This window comes from Triticum dicoccoides, chromosome 3B (assembly GCF_002162155.2).
Source record: "Triticum dicoccoides isolate Atlit2015 ecotype Zavitan chromosome 3B, WEW_v2.0, whole genome shotgun sequence".
Classification (NCBI taxonomy): Eukaryota; Viridiplantae; Streptophyta; class Magnoliopsida; order Poales; family Poaceae; genus Triticum; species Triticum dicoccoides.
In genome coordinates this window covers 320,876,296-320,899,836 of record NC_041385.1, presented here as the reverse complement: position 1 = coordinate 320,899,836, position 23,541 = coordinate 320,876,296, and positions in this window count along the sequence as shown.

Genomic DNA, 23,541 nt, shown 5'->3' with positions numbered 1-23,541 from the left:
ACATGGAAGAGGGCGTGGACTCCACATCATGGGTGCCCTTGTCATAGTGGTGGGTTATATAAGTCGCTCCGGGTAACAACCTGCTGGCTCTCGAGTTGAGGTAAGCCCGAGCACGCTGAGAAAATACCTCATAGTCTTTGTCGAAGGTATCGACGATGGCCTCGAGAAAACGCAATGAATTGTCGTTTAAAGCAGCCAACTGCGTCGCGACATTGGCGCACGAGGCATCGACGGTACCCTCAACAGCGAGGTGCTCCTCCAGGATCTGAGGGTCGGCACGAATGGCAGCCATTGCGACCTCACCCGTGCATGCAGCCGCGATTTGCTTCTCTGCTACCAAATGCTCCTTGAGCTCCTGGCTATTCTATGTTCTCCATGGCTTAGGGGGTCGCTTATTTGGGGGAGGGGTCGGTTGATTTGGGTGGAAGTTGTCACGCCGACAGTCGTGGCATGTCAGATGTGGAAGGAGGAGGAGGATGTGGGTTGGGTGTTGATTACCTGCCTGGATTGACGAGGACGAGCAGTGTGAAGGAGGTTGCCGGCGAGGAGGCGGCGCGGCAAGCAAGGATTGAAAATTTTGGTAGGGGGCGGGGAGGTATATATTTCCACGGAAGCCGAAAATTTTGGATCGGTGCAGCGACAAACTGGCGCGGAAAGTGTCGTCAGAAACAGTCATTTATTCAGCATTGTGTACGATATGTGAACATCACAATCGATTCATATAGCTTAAACCCGTGTGTGATGAGTTTGAATGTGCAAATTTTGGTCCGAATTTCCTTGGTTACAGTGGTCATCCAGGTCATTGCATAATTTGGGTACAAAAAGGAGACTAAATCACACCCACACTTCTTAATCGAGCAAGTTCAGCAATTAAACAGAGCTAGCTAACCTAAACATTACTCTAACAAATTAAGATCGATGCTCTTAATTAAACAAAACAAACAGTAGTACTACGTCTGGTGCTCATCGATCTCCGCCACGTCCTCCATGTCTAGCTCGCACCCAACGATCTCCTGGGGAAGGGGCTCCTTGGCATCCATCACACCATACTGGCCAAGTATCTCGCCATCCGTGACCTCCATCTCTTTGGAAACTGCCGCCACGAGCTGGGCGTGGCCGGCCGCGATCTGGGCTTGTATGCTCTCTATCATGGCAAGGTATGCCGTGGATGAATGGACGGATGCTTGACCGCTCATGACGATTGGCAACTCTTCGGTCGTGGGTTGTTGACCGTTGTCGGAGAAGCTACATTCAATTTTTGCGGTGACCGCCAGGAGCTAGGCGTGGGCGGCCTCCATCAGGGCTAAGGCCGTCGTTACACAACAGACAGCTGTTGTGCTTCTCTCGCCAGCTGCTATCCTCGAGGCAGATGTTGTTACTGCCACCTGAGAAGCAACAGCGGCCGTCTTGGCTGCCTTGGCCGCCCGGTCACAGATTGTAGTCGCACTCAAGTAGTTTGTGAGCACGCGCATGGAAGTTGCGGCTGCGCTCTCATCGGAGTAGGCCGCCGAAGTTGCCCTCACGAAATGGGTCAATGTCCCCATCTTTCATGAGTGACGATTGTATAGTGAAATGATATTTGGGGAGCGAGCTAGTGTGCTTGACACGCCGGCTATGGACTCTAGCTAACGCACCTTCTCACGTAAGCCATAGGCGTACAATACTACGACGGTACTCCAAGTTAGTTTGTGCTACATCTCACATAGTTGGTGATAATAAACTGTGTGGGATTGAAAGTGCAACTATCCCTAGGTGGTTTTGGTAATTCATAACAACATATAGCTCATTGAGCTAATGCTATTCCAACACAAATATTTCAGGAAAGCTCAATGAATGGCATGGCATGGATGATGAAAGTGGATCCCTCAAAATATCAAGGACAAAGGATTGGCTCAAGCTCAAAAGCTCAAGACTCTACATTTTACATTTTAGTGATCCAAGATCACATTGAGTCTATAGGAAAAGCCAATACTATCAAGAAGGGCTGAGGTGTTGCTTAATGAGCCTCTTGCTTCAAGTGCTTAGTGATATGCTCCAAAAACCCTCAACTACTTTCTCACATCCACATATGACCTAAACCCAAAGTCAAACTCGGCCCCACAGATTCTTTCTATCCGGCGCCACCGAGTTCAAATGTCATAGCCACTGCCACAAACCCTAGGCAAATCGGTCTTACCGATAGGGATCTCGGTCTCACCGATATGGGATTGTAATCTCTCTGTTTCCCTTCGTAATGTTTCGGTCTAACCGAAGTGAGCCATCGGTCCCACAGAGCTTGCAATGTAAACTCTCTGTTTCCCCTTCGTAACGTTTCGGTCCAACCGAGATGAGCGAATCGGTCCCACCGAGTTTACCTAACCAACTCTCTGGTTAGCTAATTACCAAAGTCGGTCTCACCGAGTTTGTGTAATCGGTCTCATCGAGATTACGTTATGCCCTAACCCTAACCATATCGGTCTCACCGAGTTGCATGTCGGTCCCACCGAAAATCCTAACGGTCACTAGGTTTACTAAATCGGTCTGACCGAGTTTGTTGATTCGGTCCCACCGAGTTTGGTAAATTGTGTGTAACGGTTAGATTTTGTGTGGAGGCTATATATACCCCTCCACCTCCTCTTCATTCATGGAGAGAGCCATCAGAACAAACCTAGACTTCCAACTTACCATTTCTGAGAGAGAACCACCTACTCATGTGTTGAGGCCAAGATATTCCATTCCTACCATATGAATCTTGATCTCTAGCCCTCCCCAAGTTGCTTTCCACTCAAATCTTCTTTCCACCAGATCCAAATCCTATGAGAGAGTTCAGTGTTGGGGAGACTATCTTTTGAAGCACAAGAGCAAGGAGTTCATCATCAACGCACCATTTGTTACTTCTTGGAGAGTGGTGTCTCCTAGATTGGCTAGGTGTCACTTGGGAGACTCCGACAAGATTGTGGAGTTGAACCAAGGAGTTTGTAAGGGCAAGGAGATAGCCTACTTCATGAAGATCTACCGCTAGTGAGGCAAGTCCTTCGTGGGCGCCGGCCATTGTGGGATAGACAAGGTTGCTTCTTCGTGTACCCTTCGTGGGTGGAGCCCTCCGTGGACTCGCGCAACCGTTACCCTTCGTGGGTTGAAGTCTCCATCAACGTGGATGTACGATAGCACCACCTATCGGAACCACGACAAAAACATTCGTGTCTCCAATTGCATTTGAATGCTCCAAACCCTTCCCTTTACATTCTTGCAAGTTGCATGCTTTAATTTCCGCTGCTCATATACTCTTTGCATGCTTGCTTGAATTGTGTGAAGATTTCTTGACTTGTCCAAAGATCGCTAAAATATGCCAAACTCTAAAATTGGGAAAAGGTTAAGTTTTTAATTGGTCAAGTAGTCTAATCACCCCCCCACTAGACATACTTCAAGGTCCTACAAGTGGTATCAGAGCTTGGGTATCCATTTGTTTTGATTTCCATAGCTTTTGGTGGTCATAGCCTTGGTTTCACAACCTAGGAGAGTATGGCGTCTAGCGAGGGAAATTATCACCATAGAGGTCCTTACTTTGATGGTACTAATTTTGCTAGTTGGAAGCATCAGATGAAAATGCATATTCTCGGACATAACCCCGCCATTTGGTATATTGTGTGTATTGGCTTGCAAGGTGAATTCTTTGATGGGAGAGAGCCGAACCGTGAAGCTAGCGCAGAAGAGTTGAAGATGCTGCAATACAACGCTCAAGCTTGTGATATCCTCTTCAATGGCTTGTGCCCCGAAGAATTCAACAAAATCAGTCGTCTTGAGAATGCAAAGGAAATTTGGGATACTTTGATTGATATGCATGAAGGTACCGACTCTGTCAAGGAATCCAAGTTGGATGTGCTCCAAAGTCAGCTTGACAAGTTCAAAATGAAGGATGGTGAAGGTGTCGCTGAAATGTACTCTAGGCTTGCTCTTATCACAAATGAGATTGCCGGCTTAGGAAGTGAAGAGATGACCGACATATTCATCATCAAGAAGATCTTAAGAGCATTGGATGGAAAGTATGATACCGTGTACACATTGATCCAAATGATGCCAAATTACAAAGATCTCAAGCCAACGGAAGTCATTGGAAATATTGTTGCTCATGAGATGTCACTCAAGGATAAGGAGGAACTTCACAACAAGTCAAGTGGTGCTTACAAAGCCTCATGTGAAGCCCCCACATCATCAAGTGAGAAACAAACCTTCAATGAAGAATTGAGCTTAATGGTGAAGAACTTCAACAAATTCTACAAGAGTAGAAGCAAAGAAAGAAGCTCTAAGTCAAGGTCCTACAATGACAAAAGATCTTCTGGTCGAGAGCGCAATTGCTACAATTTTGGGAGACCCGGACACTATTCCAATGAGTGTACGGCACCCTACAAAAGAAGAGAAGATTCTCCAAAAAGAAGAAGTACAAGAGAAGAATCACCACCAAGAGAGAGAAGGAGTAGAGATGATCGTTATGAACGAAGACCCTCAGGGAGAAGCAAGGATTCGGAAAGGAAGGACAAGTCATCAAAGAGCTACACAAAACGAAGACAGCAAGCTCATGTTGGTGAATGGGTATCCGTCTCCGATTCCGACAATCACTCCAAGAGAAGCTATCACTCCGACTCCGAATATACTCAAGATGAAGGTGTTGCCGGTCTAGTACTTGTGTCAACCAACTCCCACGACATATTTGATTCACCAAATGAAGGAATTGGAAGATGCTTCATGGCCAAAGGTCCAAAGGTAACACACCCCGAGTATGTTGATTTCAATAGTGATGAAGATGACTTGTTAGGTGATGATGATTTACTTGTTGACAACTCTAGTGATGAATACTATGATGAAACGTCAATTAATCATGCTAATCAAGATAAAACGAATGACAATGATAAGGAGAAGATTGAGCTTCTAACTAAACAACTAAACACTCTTAAGTTAGCTCATGAAACTATCTTCGAAGATCATCGAGAACTTTTAAGGGCTCATGAGAAGTTACGCTTTGAAAATCTCAATCTTGAGCAAGAGCATGAGTTCTTAAAGGCAATCAATGATGATCTCTGTAAGAAAAGTTCTTCTTACATTGCCAAGCGTTTACTCTTATCTACTTACATGCCTCAAGTCAAGTCTAGTAACAAGTACAAGAAAGATCCTTCCTCTAGTAGTAACAATAATAATGCCAAATCCAATGTTGTTGCTTCTAGTAGTTATCTTGATTCCACTAATGATTCTCTTAGCCAAGTTACACTTGAGCAAGAAGATAGCTTATTGAAGGGAATTATAGAGAAAGGTGTATACAAGAGCCTTGCCGGGAGTAAGCAATTCGAGGAAATTGTATGCAAGCAAGGAAGGCATCGGAAGAATCAAGGCGTTGGTTTTGAACGAAAGTTCAATGCCAATGGAGTTGAGTGGGAAGAAGATAAATACCCCAAGACGAAGTTTGTTCCTCAACAAGAGAAGTATGATCCTACTTCCTTCAAGGGAACACAAGCACAAGATGATCTTCCACCACAAGACCACAAGAACAAAGGCAAGGACAAGCTTCAAGAGGAGATTGATGTATTTGAAGAAGCACTTAAGGCCTTGGTCAAGTGGGTTCCCAAGACTACGTCAAGTTCTACTTCATCAAATACAACTACAACTCCAAGGATTCCCATCAAGATGATGTGGATCCCGAAGAAGAAGAACTAGAGTGTTCTTGAGGGTGACTCTCCAACATTCTTCACTCATATCATTACGGCAAGGACAAGTGCAATCAACTTCCAAATCTTGCACTAGTTCAAGGAGTCACAAACCCTCATGTTGGTAAGGCAAGGGACAAGGTAACCTAATGTTTTCATGGACATCATCTTGTGTGTGTATCACTCTATGTCTATGGATATTCTTGTTTGTTCCTTGTGGGACTAACCCATGTAGGTATTGAAAGTGCAACTCACTCCAAAGGATTGCTCCAAATGATGTACATCAACATTGAGCATCCACATCTTCAACACCTACCTGAAGTCATCATCGACAAAACCCAAGGTTAGTTCATCCCTCTAAGGGGGGATCTCACATCTAGGGGGAGCTTAACTCTAAGAATTGAGTCAAAGCAACTCTAATGATGTGAACACATCAATGCATTATGTAAAAGTAGTAACCCCACTTGAGCTTAAACGATGAGTATGACCTATGATCAAATGTTCTCATTTGACTCCTAAGTCAATATACTCATATATAGATGACCTAGTCATTGCCAATTGTTTGATAGATACTAGAATTGGTTGTGCATGCTTTGCCACATATTTCATTTGCCATTTTATTGTGTGAGCATGTTGGTTGCATATTTTACACATTTGAGGACATCCACTTGTTGTTTTGATTGATTGGATTCTTTTTCTTTTTGCCAAGTGGATGGACAAGAATGCCTAAGAACCTTCTCTAGCTATCTATGCTTTTCTCGCCTCAAACTCTATTCATGCTACATCACAAAATTTGATCAAGTCAGATTCAAACCACTCTGTGTGAGGAGCACTCGGAGTCCCCGATTCATCATAGACTTAAACTTCCAAAACTTCTTTGTGATTTTCGGTCTGACGGATTCCTCCATTTCGGTCATACCGAGATCACTAAGTCGATCTAGGTTTTCAATCTCGGTGCAACCGATTTGAACTTTTCGGTCTCACCGAGTTGCTGTAACTGTCAACAGTTATGCATCTCGGTGCCACCGAGTCGTTCCACTCGGTCACACCGATAGGTCGGGCTATATATTCACATGGGCAAAAATTTGGAAAACTTTCTCCGAACCTCCTCTCCCGCGCATAGCTCGCTCTGCCTGCTAGGTCTCCAGATCATCGACTTCGTCGTGAGCCGCCTCCTGTCCCTGGTCTCCGCCGCCGTCAACGGATTTCGTCTTCGCCGTTGCTGCCGTAGCGAGTTCATCGCCAAACTACGGTATGAACTCGATCACAGTGCTATCCTTGTCTGATTCTCAGCACATTGTGTTCATTATGATTCTTGCCACGATTGAAACACCTCTATCCAGTCAAAACAATCCTTAGAATAGATTTGATTTGAAAAATTAGGGTTAGGTTTCCGCCGAAACCATCTCGGACCCACCGAGTTGAAAAACTCGGTCCCACTGATTCGACTAAGGCCATTGCACTAGTAACTCCCGGTCTGACCGAGAATTGCTAATCGGTGTGACCGATTTTAGAACTTTGTGAAACCCTAGCAGTCTCGGTGCCACCAAACTATGACTCGGTCTGACTGAGTTCACTAGTTTAGGTTCCAAAACTGCTTCGGTATCACCGAGTTTGAAAATCGATTGATCTGAAATGCTTTCTGTGGAAAACTAAAACTAAGTTTTTGAATCATTCTTTTGCAAAAATCTCTACATTTTGTGATGCTCATCCACTCTATCTCATCTATAACTATTCACAGGGTCTGCAGTCAGTGTTTTCAGCATGTCAGACCAAAGTGATAGTCAGAACAGGGAAGAAGAGCAGATTCACATGAGTGAGGGCACTAGTCTCTCTAGCACTTCAGATGATGGCAGCAGGAGCACCCCAAGCAATCTTCCTAAGGCTGCCACCAGGACCACGAGGAAAAGAACCTCAGAATCTAAGGATGAGGACTATGTGGCAGTAGAAGATGAGGCCACTTCCAAGAAGAAGGTGGTCAAGAAAGAATATGGGTCAGCTGCATCCACTAAGCCAGTTGTGCAGAAGAAGGCACCTGCAAGAAGGATTTCCACTTCCAAACCCAGGAAGGTTGCCACTGGAGAAACCATGAAGTTTACTATTGAGTCAGAAGATGAAGCTGTTGGTCAAGGTAAAAAGAAGAAAAGAGTCAGAACCACCACTGCCAAAGTTCTTGGCAATCCCTCTATGAGGAGAGACTCTGATGAGGAAGAGGAAGAAGAGGTTGCTGCACCAGCACCCAAGGCACAAAAGCTGATGGGTGATGCTATTAAGTCAGGGGCTGCATCATCAAAGCCCAAAGAAGCACCCAAAGCTGCCCCCAAGCCCAAGAATGCACCAAAGAGGAATACCAGGAGTATACCAGCTGCTGAGAAGAACTAGGCCCCAGTGCCTGAAGTTGCTGCTAAGGAAGATGATGAAGGACAAGTCCTGAGGAAGCTGAAGCCCAAGATTCCAGACCACAATGATGCTCATCATGTGGCTGAGAATATGAAGCAAAGAAAGGATGCAGGATTCAAACAGTGGAGGTTGTCTGATCCCTATGCTATCAGGAGAAGGACTGTTGTTGACTAAAGGTTCCACACAAAGGAACAACAGAATTTCTATGAGACAGTGTTGTTGGACAAGAAGCCTATAGTGTGTGATATGAGGTGGGTCGACTGGACCTACATGAAGGAGAATGAAGAACACTATCCTGGAGTGCAAGATAGTTTCATTGCTTGTGGAGTTGCAGACTTTGTTGGGCAGAAGCTCACAAAGTGGAATGATGAGCTCATTATGCAATTCTACTCCACAACACATTTCTATCCATATGGCAGGATAGTTTGGATGTCTGAAGGTACAAGGTACCAATCAACCATTGAGGAATGGGAAAATCTGATCAATGCACCCAAGGAGCAGGAAGATGACTTGGATGTCTATGCCAAGAAGAAGATGGATCACAATACCATGGCACATATGTACGAGGAGATCCCAGATGCTGCAGTTGAGACACATAAGTTTGGGTCAGTTCATTTCCTTCTGTCAGGGCTGCCAATGATCAACTGGATCCTAAGGCATACTTTATTGCCCAAGTCAGGTGACCACAACATGATAAGAGGCCATGCTATAAACTTGCTACACTTGTTTGATGTGCCACAGAAATTCAAGGTCATGAGCCTCATGGTTGAGACTATCAAGAGGACAGCAGCAGACCAAAAGAGAAGTTGTGGATATGACCCACAAATTCAGGAGTTGATTAACTCAAAGATGGGCACAAGCACATACTTGCTGGACAAGGAACATTTTGCTATCTATCCAGAATTTGAGGACAATCAAGTTGTGATGAATGAGAATGAACCATCATCCGTACAAGCTCAAGAGAAGAAGGATAAAGCAAAGAAAGAGAAGGCTGGCAAGATGCCAACTCAAGAGGAGGCATCTGAGTACTTTTTGAAGAACAAGCAGGACCAGCTTGGTTACTTGATAGCATCAAATCTCAGGATTGAGAAGGGGTTGGCCACCCTAACTAAAAACCAGGAGAGCCTGGAAAGAATCATGGAACAAAAATTCTATGATTTAGATGTCAAAGTAACTGAGATTCAGTCAGTTGTGGAGCAGCTACAGGATGACATGCAGGAGAGGAAGGGCAAGACAACCACTGATGCATTTGCCAGAGTGCCTAGAGCTCAGAGATCAGCTGCAGTGCCTGTGACAGACACCAAAGCCACTTTAGCTGCACCAGCTACAGCTCCTACAGCTCTAGTGCAACCAGCTCCAGCACCTACACCTCCAGCTCCATCCACATCTACTGAAGCCTTCGTCCAAGGAGCCATCTCTACACCACCACCTAAAGACCAAGCCTGAGAGTTGATCTAGTACTATGCATTTTCTATGAAATTTTCTGTAACTTGTTGCCAAAGGGGGAGAAAAATGTATAGATCATAGGCTTCGAGAGAGAGAGAGAGTGTTGCTTTTTGTTCTCTCTTGCTTTGGTGGTTAAACTTTTGATTGCTTGAGATACTATGCTACTTTCTGTGAGACATTGATGATCATGTGTTTGATCATAAGCTACACTTATGCTTGTTAGATGATATTATCCTACATATCCTTATATGGTCATTCACTTTGCTTGGTGATGAGTGCATGTAGTCAATCTTTATTATTTCGAGTGCTCCACCAAGATGTATGTGACATGGAAGAGTAACCCATGAGCCTAATTCCTTGTGCATTTGCAGTCCAAAGCAAATCTTAAACTATGCACAAATTAGGGGGAGCTCTTGCTTATCACATACTTCTCAAAGCGACGATGTTTTTCAATCTTATTATCACTTGTCGAAGCTTTGATCTATATGTTGTCATCAATTACCAAAAAGGGGGAGATTGAAAGTGCAACTATCCCTAGGTGGTTTTGGTAATTCATAACAACATATAGCTCATTGAGCTAATGCTATTCCAAGACAAATATTTTAGGAAATCTCAATGAATGGCATGGCATGGATGATGAAAGTGGATCCCTCAAAATATCAAGGACAAAGGATTGGCTCAAGCTCAAAAGCTCAAGACTCTACATTTTACATTTTAGTGATCCAAGATCACATTGAGTCTATAGGAAAAGCCAATACTATCAAGAAGGGATGAGGTGTTGCTTAATGAGCCTCTTGCTTCAAGTGCTTAGTGATATGCTCCAAAAACCCTCAACTACTTTCTCACATCCACATATGACCTAAACCCAAAGTCAAACTCGGCCCCACCGATTCTTTCTATCTGGCGCCACCGAGTTCAAATGTCATAGCCACTGCCACAAACCCTAGGCAAATCGGTCTTACCGATAGGGATCTCGGTCTCACCGAGATGGGATTGTAATCTCTCTGTTTCCCTTCATAACGTTTCGGTCTAACCAAAGTGAGCGATCGGTCCCACCGAGATTGCAATGTAAACTCTTTGTTTCCCCTTCGTAATGTTTCGGTCCAACCGAGATGAGCGAATCGGTCCCACCGAGTTTACCTAACCAACTCTTTGGTTAGGTAATTACCAAAATCGGTCTCACTGAGTTTGTGTATTCGGTCTCACCGAGATTATGTTATGCCCTAACCCTAACCATATCGGTCTCACCGAGTTGCATGTCGGTCCCACCAAAAATCCTAACGGTCACTAGGTTTACTAAATCGATCTGACCGAGTTTGATGATTCGGTCCCATCGAGTTTGGTAAATTGTGTGTAACAGTTAGATTTTGTGTGGACGCTATATATACCCCTCCACCTCCTCTTCATTCGTGGAGAGAGCCATCAGAACAAACCTACACTTCCAACTTACCATTTCTGAGAGAGAACCACCTACTCATGTGTTGAGGCCAAGATATTCCATTCCTACCATATGCATCTTAATCTCTAGCCCTCCCCAATTTTATTTCCACTCAAATCTTCTTTCCACCAGATCCAAATCCTATGAGAGAGAGTTGAGTGTTGGGGAGACTATCATTTGAAGCACAAGAGCAAGGAGTTTATCATCAACGCACCATTTGTTACTTCTTGGAGAGTGGTGTCTCCTTGATTGGCTAGGTGTCACTTGGGAGCCTCCGACAAGATTGTGGAGTTGAACCAAGGAGTTTGTAAGGGCAAGGAGATAGCCTACTTTGTGAAGATCTACCGCTAGTGAGGCAAGTCCTTCGTGGGCGACGGCCATGGTGGGATAGACAAGGTTGCTTCTTCGTGGACTCGCGCAACCATTATCCTTCGTGGGTTGAAGTCTCCATCAACGTGGATGTACGATAGCACCACCTATCGGAACCACGACAAAAACATCCGTGTCTCCAATTGCGTTTGAATCCTCCAAACCCTTCCCTTTACATTCTTGCAAGTTGCATGCTTTAATTTCCTCTGCTCATATACTCTTTGCATGCTTGCTTGAATTGTGTGAAGATTGCTTGACTGGTACAAAGATCGCTAAAATCTGCCAAACTCTAAAGTTGGGAAAAGGTAAAGTTTTTAACTGGTCAAGTAGTCTAATCACCCCCGCTCTAAACATACTTCAAGGTCCTACAGGGATCTACTTCATTTTTCACCTTCATTTGAATTACATAATGAGGTCATAGTGGCAAAGGAGGGAGTTTGAATTGCTAGAACTTTTATCTACAGTGAACATGCAATTATAGGTGTGTCATCAAAAAAAATGGAATTATTCACGGTTCATTTGGACATTTTTATACATTAACTTGGTTTTCTAGGCATTTCAGGTGCACAATTCAGAATTAAACAACATGCACAGGCTCCGGTGCACAAAAATGGGTTGTAAAATCATATATGTGTCCATGGGTTGATGCTTATGTCTCATGCAAGAAATGGGGATGAATTTCATACACCACAGCACCGTGGCTCTCCAGCTAACGTTGAGGTACTTACTTTTGTAATTCTAGTAAATCCAAAAGTCGTCTGAAATTCATTAACCTTTCCATGCTATCATGGAATGGCATCAACATGTTGGGGTAAAGAATAATGTCCAATTTGGGGAAGGTTGTGGTATAAGCTTCTCACAAACCAGAGCATCTCACAAGAAGCCTCATGGTTCTGGTAGGGAAACGTGTCACATTTGTGGACAAAAAGATATTCATCGCCTCTTCTTGCTTTCAATTTTTTTCTGGTGTCAACATAGAATAACAGGAGTGGCGTCTTATATTTTGGAATTTTTCGGGGTTCGTTTGGACATTTTTATACATTAACTGAGTTTTCTATGTATTTATGTGCATAATTCAAAATTGAACAACATGCACATGCTCCAGTGCATAAAAACGGGTTGAAAAATCAAATGTGTATCCTTGGTTGCAAGCTTAGGACTGATGCAAGAAATGAGAATGAATGTCAAACACCTTGACACTGTCGCTCGGCCGCTAACATTGAGATACATGGTTTTAGAATTCTAGTAAATCGAAAACTCGTCTATAATTCTTGAAACATGACATGATATCATGGAACGACATCAAAATGTAGTGGTAAAAATATTGTCGCATTTGGGGTAGGTTTGGGTATAAGATTCTCGCAAATGAAAGCTTCTCACAACAAGCCTGATGGTTTCAGTAGGGAACGTGCCACCTTTGTCAACAAAATGATATCCATTGCCTCTTCTTGCTTTCAAAATTTTTCTAGTGTCAATATAGATCAACAAGAGTGTTGTGTCAATTTTGGGGATTTTCGAGGTTCACTTGGACACTTTTATACATTAACTGAGTCTTTTATGCATTTATGTGCATTATTCAAATTTCTACATGCACATGCTCCAGCGCATATAAATGGGTTCAAAATTCAAATTTGTGTCCTTGGTTGCATGCTTAAGTCCAATGCAAGAAATGGGAATGAATGTGAAACACCTTGCCACCATTGCTCGGCCGCTAACATTGAGATACATGGTTTTTAAATTCTAGTAAATCAAAAGCGTGTCTCAAATTTATGAAACTTGACATGCTATCATGGAACGACATAAACATGCCGGGGTAAAAATATTGTCCCAGTTGGTGCAAGTTGTGGTATAAACTTCTCACAATGCAGAGCTTCTCAAAACAAGCCTCGTGGTTACGGTAAGGAATGTTTCACCTTTCGGGACGAAACGATATCTGTTGCCTCTTCTTGATTTCAATTTCTTTTCTAGTGTCCATAGAACAACAGGAATGTTGTGTTAAATTTTGGAATTTTTCGGAGTTCGTTTGGACATTTTTATAAATTAACTAAGTTTTAAATGCATTTATGTGCATAATTCAAATTTTAACTACAGGCACATGCTCCGGTGCATATAAATTGGTTGAAAAATCAAATATATGTCCTTGATTGCATGCTTAGGTCCCATGCTAGAAATGGGCATGAATGTCAAACACCTTGCCACCATCGCTCGGCCGCAAACATTGAGATATATGGCTTTTAAATTCTAGTAAATCCAAAACTCATCTGAAATTCATGCAACTTGGCATGCTATTGTGGAACGGCATCAACATGTTGTGGTAAAAAATGTGTCCCATTTGGGGCATGTTTGGGTATAAGCATCTCACATACTAGAACTTCTGACAACAAGCCTCATGGTTCCAGTAGGGAATGTGCCTCCTTGGTGGATGAAACGATATTCATTGCCTCTTCCTGTTTTCAAAATTATCCTAGCGGCAACATAGAGAAACAGAAGTGTCGTGTTAAATTTTGCAATTTCGGGTTCGTTTGGACATTTTTATACATTAACTGAGTTTTCTAGGCATTTTATGTGCATAATTCAAATTTGAACTACATGCACATGCTCCAGTGCAGAAAAATGGGTTGACATATGAATGTGTGTCTTTGGGTGCATGCTTAGGTCCCATGCAAGAAATGGGAATGAATTTCAAACACCAGGGCACTGTTGATTGCCGGCAAAATGTTGAGATACTTTGTTTTTAAATTCTAGTAAATCAAAAACTCGTCTGAATTCCATGAAACTTGGCATGCTATCATGCAATGGCACCCGAAATGTTGTGGTATTTTTCATGTCCATTTCGAGAGAAGGCGCACTCGAATAACAGCCAACAGAGGCATTTTGAAACAAATAGCTGCCACTTTGAAACGTTTGGTATTATTTAAATTGTGTCCGTTCTGTTAACCATTCACGTGATGCCATGTGTCACTCTTTTAATGGCTAGGAGGTACCATGCGGACAGGTGCTTGACTAAACGGGACGCGTGCGAGCTGTACTCCAATGCGCAGGCTCACCGGGAAGCGTGCGAGTTGTACACCGCGTAGGCACACTGGGAAGTGAGCCCTTTGACTTCCATGGTCGCCCGCCTTGCTCGCATTCTCTCCATTAATGGATCCCAAGCCACAGTTAATACGGGCGGCCTTACTGTTTGCCTCCCATTCCCCTCCGGCAGACCTCCACTAACGCCCTGGCGTAGAAGGATCATCTTCCACTAGTCTTCCAGTTTGGTGAAGTCGACTCCAAGCGCAGGAGGTAGAAAATAAGGAGGAACAGGAACTCATCGACATTGCCCTAAACGAGCTAGCCACAGCGGTTGCTGCCCCCGCGCCCGTCCCAGCTCGCATCCCTCGCCCGCGCCAGCGACCATCCCTGTAGCATTGACGGTCTGGTCACCGAGCCTATCGCAGAGCTAGAAGCCATTGGCGTCATCGAGGTTTCCGCATACTCGCGCCAGCTCGTGTACATGCTAGTGCCAGTGCTTGTGCTCGTGCGCGCCCTTGCACCCACCACGGCACCGGTTGTCGCGGGAGGAAGTCTGACAGTAAGAATAGGGGGTATGTAGGAAGAGGCAAGATCCTAGCTACGATGAGGTTGTACATGCAAGTTTATGAGTTCAGGCCCCTCTTGGAGGAGGTAATAGCCCTACATCTCGGTGCCGTGAGGCTTTGTCGACTGGATTATGCATGGATGTTACAAGGGATGTGAACCCTTGTGCCTGATGAGGGGCTGGCTTATATAGACTCCACCAGGACCCACACAACCCTCATTACACAGGGTTCAATGTGAGTTAAGATAGGGGTGTTACTGGTAATGCCAGCCATTAATGATCTTTAAGACTACAGAGTGAATGCCTGACCGTTGCCATCCTAGGGTGACTTTAGATCTTCTATACTCCGAGTGGTTCTTCATATGGTCGAGTGACCCTGTTGTGGTCGAGTTTAATTGGGATATCCGAGTGGAATCTTCTGTCAAGTGGATTGCACTTCAAGGTCATTCCAGTTGGTACTCTCTGTTGGTCTTTGAATGTCTTTGATTATAGGGTAGTGTCCTTGGGTAGGGTGTCTAGGTCAGGCCTAAGACCCTACCCTAGGTACATGTCCTCATGATTAGCCCCTGAATGGATTGAGGTCTGAGTGAAGAAGGGTTGAAGTTGATTCCGACTCGATTCAATGCTTCAGAGGCATTTGACAGAAGTCTGGAAACCACACTGGTATTTTAACCCTGCTTCAGTCGCCTCGATCGATTCCCGTAGCTTAAAACCATGGAGTGAATTAATGTGATAAGTCTTCGAGTGAACCATAATGTGAAATCTTTGACGCAATTGACTTCCCTGTGGTTTCCGGATCTCGTGGGATTCAAAATTTTGGAGAATCGTCGGATAGGGACTCTTCGATTTTCGTGCTGCCTTTTTTGCCACGTCTCGAGCCAGCGTCTACGACGGGATGTGATTGGATTGTTCGGGCCCATCGGTGAGCCACTCAGAACCAGCCTCATAAAAGGCGTCGAAGCCGCTGCGACATACTGTGCCTTCCATTTGATCCCGTTTCCCTCTTCTTCTCCGCCTCTCTTCTCCCTACCCTCCATGCTTCCGCTCGGCCCTCCCAAGCTCCACCACAATGGTGAAGGAGAAGACCGCGGCCCTGGAGCGCGTGAAGAAAGCGTCGGCGGTGGTGAAGAGCAAGAAGACGGCAAGGGCTTTGTCGCCGCGGTCCGGTCTGCTGCCTAGTTGGATCCAGGGAGACTGGATCCGCTCCACAGTCATGAAGGAGGACCTAGACAATCTCGCCCACGATTTCTTGATTTCCCACTGGTCCTGGAGGCTACCGGGGGATGAATCCGAGCCTCAGTCGCGCGATGTTGATTGTGTTCTCCTCACCACCCATGTCGAGCGAGGTTTCTATTTGCCCCTGCACCCATTTTTGGAGGATTCTTGAACTTCTTCCGAGCCCAGATTCACCACTTTCCTCCCAACACAATCTTGTACCTTGCCACATTCGTTTCCATGTGCGAAAACTTCTTGGGATGCCAGCCGCACTGGGTATCTTCAAGCACATATTCACTTGTCATTCTCAAACGGTTAATAAGGCTAACCCAGACGACAAAAAGACACACGTGATCTAGATGTGTGGGGGGTTAGGGATCCAAATGAGGGGTAGGAGCTGCTTTCCTCCTGTAACTTTCCCCGAGTCAGTTACTGGGTGGCAGTCGACCTGGTTTTATTGCAAGGATGTTCCGACTCCTGGTCAGTCGACTGGCCTTCCCCCTTTCACTATGGAGAGACTCTGCACCCATCACTCACTAGTTGTAGCTCCGGAGGAGAAGGAGGAACTGCAAATGCTGGTGGCGGCCGTTGTTGAGTTGGTTAAATTTGGAGTGATGGGGATGGATCTGTTGGAGGTGTTCCTCAGTCGACGGAATCAGCCATTGCAATCCCATGATCAACCCATGTGGATGTACTCGGGCTTAGAGGACACCCCTCGAACTCACCCGGAGGAGGTTAACAAGGAGATGGTGGCTCAGTGGCTCCAGAGAATTAGTGGCAACAAGGACAACCCCAGGGGTTCTAGGAGGATTCTGCCATTCAACGCCAACAATGATCCAGGAGAGGTCAGACTCAAATATCTGAGTGTTTTTCCCATTGTTTTGCAGTTGTTCTTGGATCCGACTCATATCTACAACTTGTGCCTTGTAGGTTTTCAACAACTTGCACTCGATGCCTAACGGAGAGCTGTACCAAGAAGGAATTGACAATGACAATGAGGGCAGCGACAACCAGTACACCGAAGATAGTGAAGATGAGAGCGAGGACTCAAGCAGCAGCAGCGAAGAAGTCGACTCACCGCTCTGCTCAGAGTGTTGTTCCAAATAGTTGCAGGTGTTACAACAATGTTAACCGCTTCATCATGAGGAATTTCGTAAGCTTAACCTTCACATTGTTCCTCAACGATTCCTTTCCACCTTGGTGGCGAAACCTACCCTTATGGATCAGATCATCAAAGATCAGAAGGTAGATCCGAGGATTTCCCATATCGAAAGAAACATCAAGAAAGGAGTTGCAGATTGTTTCTCCATTGATGATCAAGGAGTCGTATACTTTGGAAGCCGTCTACTGGTTCCCAAGGTGCAAAACCTGAGGCGATTGATCCTTAAGGAAGCTCATGAATCCCCTCTCACTATTCATCCCGGTAGTACCAAGATGTATCAGGACCTACACCAGAGATTCTGGTGGACTAGGATGAAGAGAGAAATTTGTCAGTATATTGCTAACTGCGACGTCGGTCATCGAGTTAAAGAAGAGCATTAACGGTCTGCTGGCACCCTTCAACCTTTAGCTATTCCTGAATGGAAATGGGATCAAATTGGTATGGATTTCATCACCGGTTTTTCCATGAGCAAGAGAGGGAATAACGCTATCTTCGTCGTTATTGACCGTCTATCCAAAGTGGCCCATTTCTTGCCTGTTCGCGAGAGTATAACCGCTAGTCAGCTAACAGACTTCTATATCTTCCGAATAGTATCTCTCCATGGTGTTCCATTGGAAATTAACTCGGATCGAGGAAGTCTCTTCACCTCTCGATTTTGGGAAAGTTTCCAAAATGCTATGGGAACCCGTCTTTCCTTTGGCACCGCCTTTCACCAGCAGTCAAGTGGCCAAGTAGAACGCGTCAACTAGATTCTAGAAGACATGCTTCGAGCTTCTGTTATTTCATTCGGAATGGATTGGGAGAAATGCCTTCCATTTGCTGAATTTGCTTATACCAATAGCTATCAATCTAGCTTGGGTAAAGCTCCTTTTGAAGTTCTCTATGGACGAAGATGTCAAATGCCTCTTACTTGGACAGAAACCGGGGAAAGACAATTCTTTGGCCCGGATAAGATTCAGGAAGCAGAAGAGCAAGTTCGCATTGTTCGTGAAAAGTTGAAAACAGCCCAATCTTGTCAAAAGAGCCAATATGATTGTAAACATAAGGCTATGACTTTTGAGGTTGACGAGAAGGCCTACCTTCGGGTTACTCCTCTGTAGGGAACCCATCGCTTCGGTATCAAAGGCAAATTGGCTCCTCGCTACATTGGACCCTTTGGCATTCTTGCCAAACAAGGAGAAGTTGCCTACTAATTGGAACTACCTCCGCACCTCTCTAGAGTCCATGATGTCTTCCACGTTTCTCAACTCAGGTGTTGCTTCTCCGATCCTATCCATGGAGTGGACCACGAAACGCTTGATATCCAAGATAATATCACATATCGAGAATACCCCGTTCGTATCCTCGATCAAGCCGAGTGTACCACTTGACGCCATAACATCAAGTTCCTCAAGGTTCAATGGTCGCATCATTCTGAGAAAGAAGCAACTTGGGAAAGGGAGGATCATCTTCGACTCGAGCATCCCGTCTTCTTCCCGGAGGATCCTAAATCTCGGGACGAGACTTTTTCGGAGAGGGGGTGAGTTGTCACACCCTAGCTAGTTCATGCATTAGAGTGCTTGCATAATGTTTATCTTTCATCAGAAACTTGAAATGGGGATGACAGGACCCCCAGCACCCCCTTGAAACCAACTAGGGTTTACTAAAAATATTTTCAATGAACCTCAAATGCCCTTCTAAAATGTCCATCATCTTTGACTTGGTCTTAAACCACTATCAAAAATGGTGCACAAATTTCTAGGTCATTTTAAGGTCACTTGATTAAATCATTAGCTATTTGAATTTGGGCATTTAAATACTGTAAACTATTTGAAGTGCTAAAATAATCCCAAACTAAAATGTTCCATGTTGGATATATTCCAAATAGTGGCCATGTGCAGTTTGGTGATTTTTGGAGATGCCTAAGTATTTTTAGAAATGTAACAAACTTACAGAAATAAAACAAAACAGAAAATAAAAGGAAAAGGGATTCCCTGGCCGCAACCCACCACCCAGCCCACCTGGCGGCCCAGCACTGTGCTGGCCCATGCCAGCCAGCTGCTTCGTCCCCGCCAGGCAGGCAGGGAGGTGACGCCGATGAGCGCGAGCTCGCCACGGCGCCACCTGCTTGCCGCTTCGCCCATGGATGAGCTGGACGACGTCCATGTCGCCCCCTCGACGCCTTGGGCACATCCATTCTCCCCGATCGCCTCTCCCTCGCTGCCCTCCACCATGGCTGACGCAGCCGCTGCCACCTCGCCGTCATAGACATAGCCATTGCCGTCCCTGTGCCGCTTGACCGTGTCCAGCAACTCCGCCATCATCATCTCCATCGAGAAGGGCGAGTCCCAAGCGCTCGCGTGCCCCAAAGCCACCGCATCGACCTCGCCCGACTCCGCCACCGACGGAAATCCCCTTCGCCTTCACCGTCGTAGCAGTTCGTCCCCGACCGTGCCTCCTAGCTCATCATCTTCACCATGAGCTTCTGCCCCTTCCCCTCCCTCTTGTTCTTGATGTCGCCCCCTACTTCGACTGCAACAAGCAGCACCACACCCGCCGCCACCTGAGCTCGAAGCCGACGATGCTCCGGCCAACTAACAGCCACGCCACCATGTCCAACGAGTTCACCTCGTCACGTAGGCCACGTAGGAGCTGGCCTTAAGCCTGCAAGAGCATCACAACGAAGAGCTCGAATTCACCCGAACTCTGGCAGCTGCACAGCTCGTTGCCGGTGTCGTTTCCAGTGACTTGGAGCTCAACCACCAACACCAATCGACGCGGCTCACTCCCAGCTACCTGTAGATGGTCTCCGCCGTCCTTTTGGTCGCCGGAGGGCAAATCCCGCAGCCTCCATCGCGTCTGGACGTCGCCGGCGGCTAAACACTGGCGAGTCAGCATGGTTTGACCACATGTTTGACTCCCCTGAGTCACTGGTGTGTGGGCCCTGCCATCTGGTCAAACCTGGATTAGTATTAATCTAATCCTAATTAACCTAATTAACTAACTGAGACACTGACTAATGGGTCCCACTCATCAGGTTTGACCTGGGCACCCCTGTTGACCTGCTGATGCAATGCTGACGTAGTAACTCCTTTTTCCGGATTTATTCTTATTCAGGAAATTCTAGAAAATAGTGTGAACTTCAAAAAATCATAGAAATTAAATGCAAAGTGTTATATATGAAAAATGATCAGAAAAACCCAATCTATCCATCTGTATTGGTTTCATGCATGTTTGAACAAGTTAACTTGCTGTTTAGTGCAAAACATGATAAGGCACTATTTAAGATCATATATGGGTTTGTAATTTGAATCTTTAGTTCAAAATGCTTCAAACTCATCTGGTCATAGTTGCATTAGCCCAATACACTCATTTTGCCATGTCTCATGCATGCATAATATTGTTTCACATTGTTTGGTGTTGATTGTATATCGGTGCTCTCTGTGGCAGGTTCTGCCCCGGAAGAGTATCACGAGTATCCAAACAAGGAGCAATACCAGTCTACGGACCCGCAAGGCAAGCAACCAACCATTTGATCATATCGACACAATCCCATGTTCTCGCTTCTGCTCTCGTTTACTACATTTAAGACAATGCAATTCAAACTGTTGTGTGCTACGGTAGTCAAACCCATTTCCTCTGCATGACCCGTCATTGCCACAGTAACTAGATGAAATCCACTAGCATGTGTAGGAGTTGATTGAGCCATGTGTATGTGTTTCCTACCTTGCTATGCCAGGTCTAGTTCATCTGGGTGATGGGCTAGAGTGAAATAATCATGTCGGTAAAGAGAGTGATGTGTTGAATATGATTTGGTAAAGGTATCGATGAGAGGCCATGTTGGATTACATGGTGGGTTGTTTCATTCGAACCATCCTTAAGCACTGAGATCTGTATGTATAATTTAAGAATCATCTACTACCATGCATTGGAAACCTCGGCCGGACTCCTTGCGGATGGAACCTGGATAGGCGATAAAACTGGACTATAGACTTAGGTGTTTAGGTAGGCGGTGGCCGACACCCACATTGGGTTTGCGCTTGAAGGTTGCCTAGTACATGTCGTGTAAATGGCGATAAGTGGTGGAAGTGTGTGTGAAGAAGTACACCCTGCAGGGTTAACATCATCTATTCGAATAGCCGCGTCCGCTGTAAAGGACTACTTGGTTGCCTATACAGTTCATAGACAAGTAAATGGATACTACTAAAAGCCTCAAGATAAGCGTGAGTGCCGAGGATGGCTCTTCTGTAGGATGACTGAGGTGGATCCCCGGTAGTGTATTGAAGTGGGGTGTAGTGGACTCGAGTGCGCAAAACAATTACAAGTTAGTGTCTCGTAAGATAGCTTAGCAAAGAGTCAAAGCTGGCTTGCTGCAATAACCCCACCATCCCTTCTTGATAATGTGCATGTATGTAAGATATGATGTAAGTCTTGCTGAGTACCTTTGTACTCGTATTTGCTCAATTTACGTTTTACAGAAGATGCTGCAACCCCTTCTAATGGGTTCTTCATAGACGTCGATGTCGATGACTAGGCTGGAGCTCAGGTGGTGATCCTGAGCACACGATGGACCATGTAGGATAGCCAAGCTTCTTCAAGCCTCTTTTATTTTCTAGTTGTCTGTACTTAGACATGTTACTTCCGTTGTTGGCTTGTATGTTGTATGACTTGGATGCTGGGTCGTGTGACCCGTACTTGTGTGTATGCTATGTATGGCTCTCTGAGCCTTTAAATAAAGTACTTGAGTTGTAGAGTCATGTTGTGATGCCATGTTGTATTTGCACATATTGAGCATATTGTGTGTATGATTGAAATGCTTGGTATGTGTGTGATCTGACTATCTAGTTGTTTATCCTTGGTAGCCTCTCTTACCGGGATATGTCTCCTAGTGCCTCCACTGAGCCTTGGTAGCTTGCTACTGCTCCGAAACACTTAGGCTGGCCGGCATGAGTCCTTCTTCGTTCCTATGTCTGTCCCTGCAGGGAAATGTCACGCGATGACTACTGGAGTCCTGTAAGCCTGCTACAGCCCGGTTTATCGGAGTCCTGCTAGCCCAGTTGCTACAGCCCGGATTCACTCGTTGATGACCGACACGTTTGTTGCTGGGTCACGTAGGCCTGTCCATGTATGTTAGTGCCACTTTGGGTTCACGACTAGCCATGTCAGCTCCGGCTCCTTGTCATATGGATGCTAGCGACACTATTATATACATGTGCCAAAAGGCGCAAACAGTCCCGGGCAAGGTAAGGTGACACCCGTGGGAATACCGTGCATGAGGCTGCAAAGTGATATGAGGTGTTACATGCTAGATCGGTGTGGCATTGAGTCGGGGTCCTGATAGCAGGACCCTACAGGGGGATGTGGCAAAGCTGCTGCGTCGAGTGCCAAAGTTCCAAAGCGCACTCGAACATCAACTCCCGAGCCATCAGAGAAGGCTGCGAAGCAAGTGAAGGTTGCCCCGCCCAAGCCTTGGAAGGCCCTTCCTAGGATCAAGGTGGCTGTGCCCGTGACTTCAGCATAAGAATTTCCTTATTGTGTTCTTTAGTGTTATTGTGAACTCGTTTGCCTGTTTGACCGAGTGGAATCTAAAACTTTTAGAACTTCTACTTCTGCGACATCCATGGACGTTGACGAGGAACATGGTGATGCGGAAACCGTGGATGTAGCCACCTCTTAGGCAGGTATGGTTTTATAACTGCGCCTATGCTCTGTTAACGATCTTTTGGGTCGACTAAAATTTCACTGTCGAGTGTTTGCAGCACCAACGAAAATTATCTTACTCCATGCTGCTGATGATGAGGATGTGCCTCCAAAGAATGCTATGACGAGAGGCAGAACTTTGACCAGGAGGGTGCCTGGAGCCAGAACGCCTCACTCGTCATCTGTACCCGTGGTCCCACAAGTCAACGATCTAGTACGGGCTTCAGTCTCCTTTGCCAATCCGCTATCGATTGACCAACCTTCAGTGTCGACTGATCAGGCTTCAGAACCGATTACACAAGTTAAGGCTTCTACTCCACCAGCCCCATCAGCTATTCCATCATCCAACATATTTGTTGTGTATCCTGTCCGGAAGGACCTGCCAAGGAGGCCATGATTCAGGCAAGTCTAATGATGGCCGATTGAAGGTGGTGTATGACATCAGCAAGGCCGCGTATGACGCCAGCTCTACTCTTCGAGCGAATGTCCGACTGTCGGTGGGAAACGACACCTATGGTATCACAAGAATCCCTACTACGGTTCCGGGGCGCGGGGTTGTGAGTAGAGCAGGATTAGT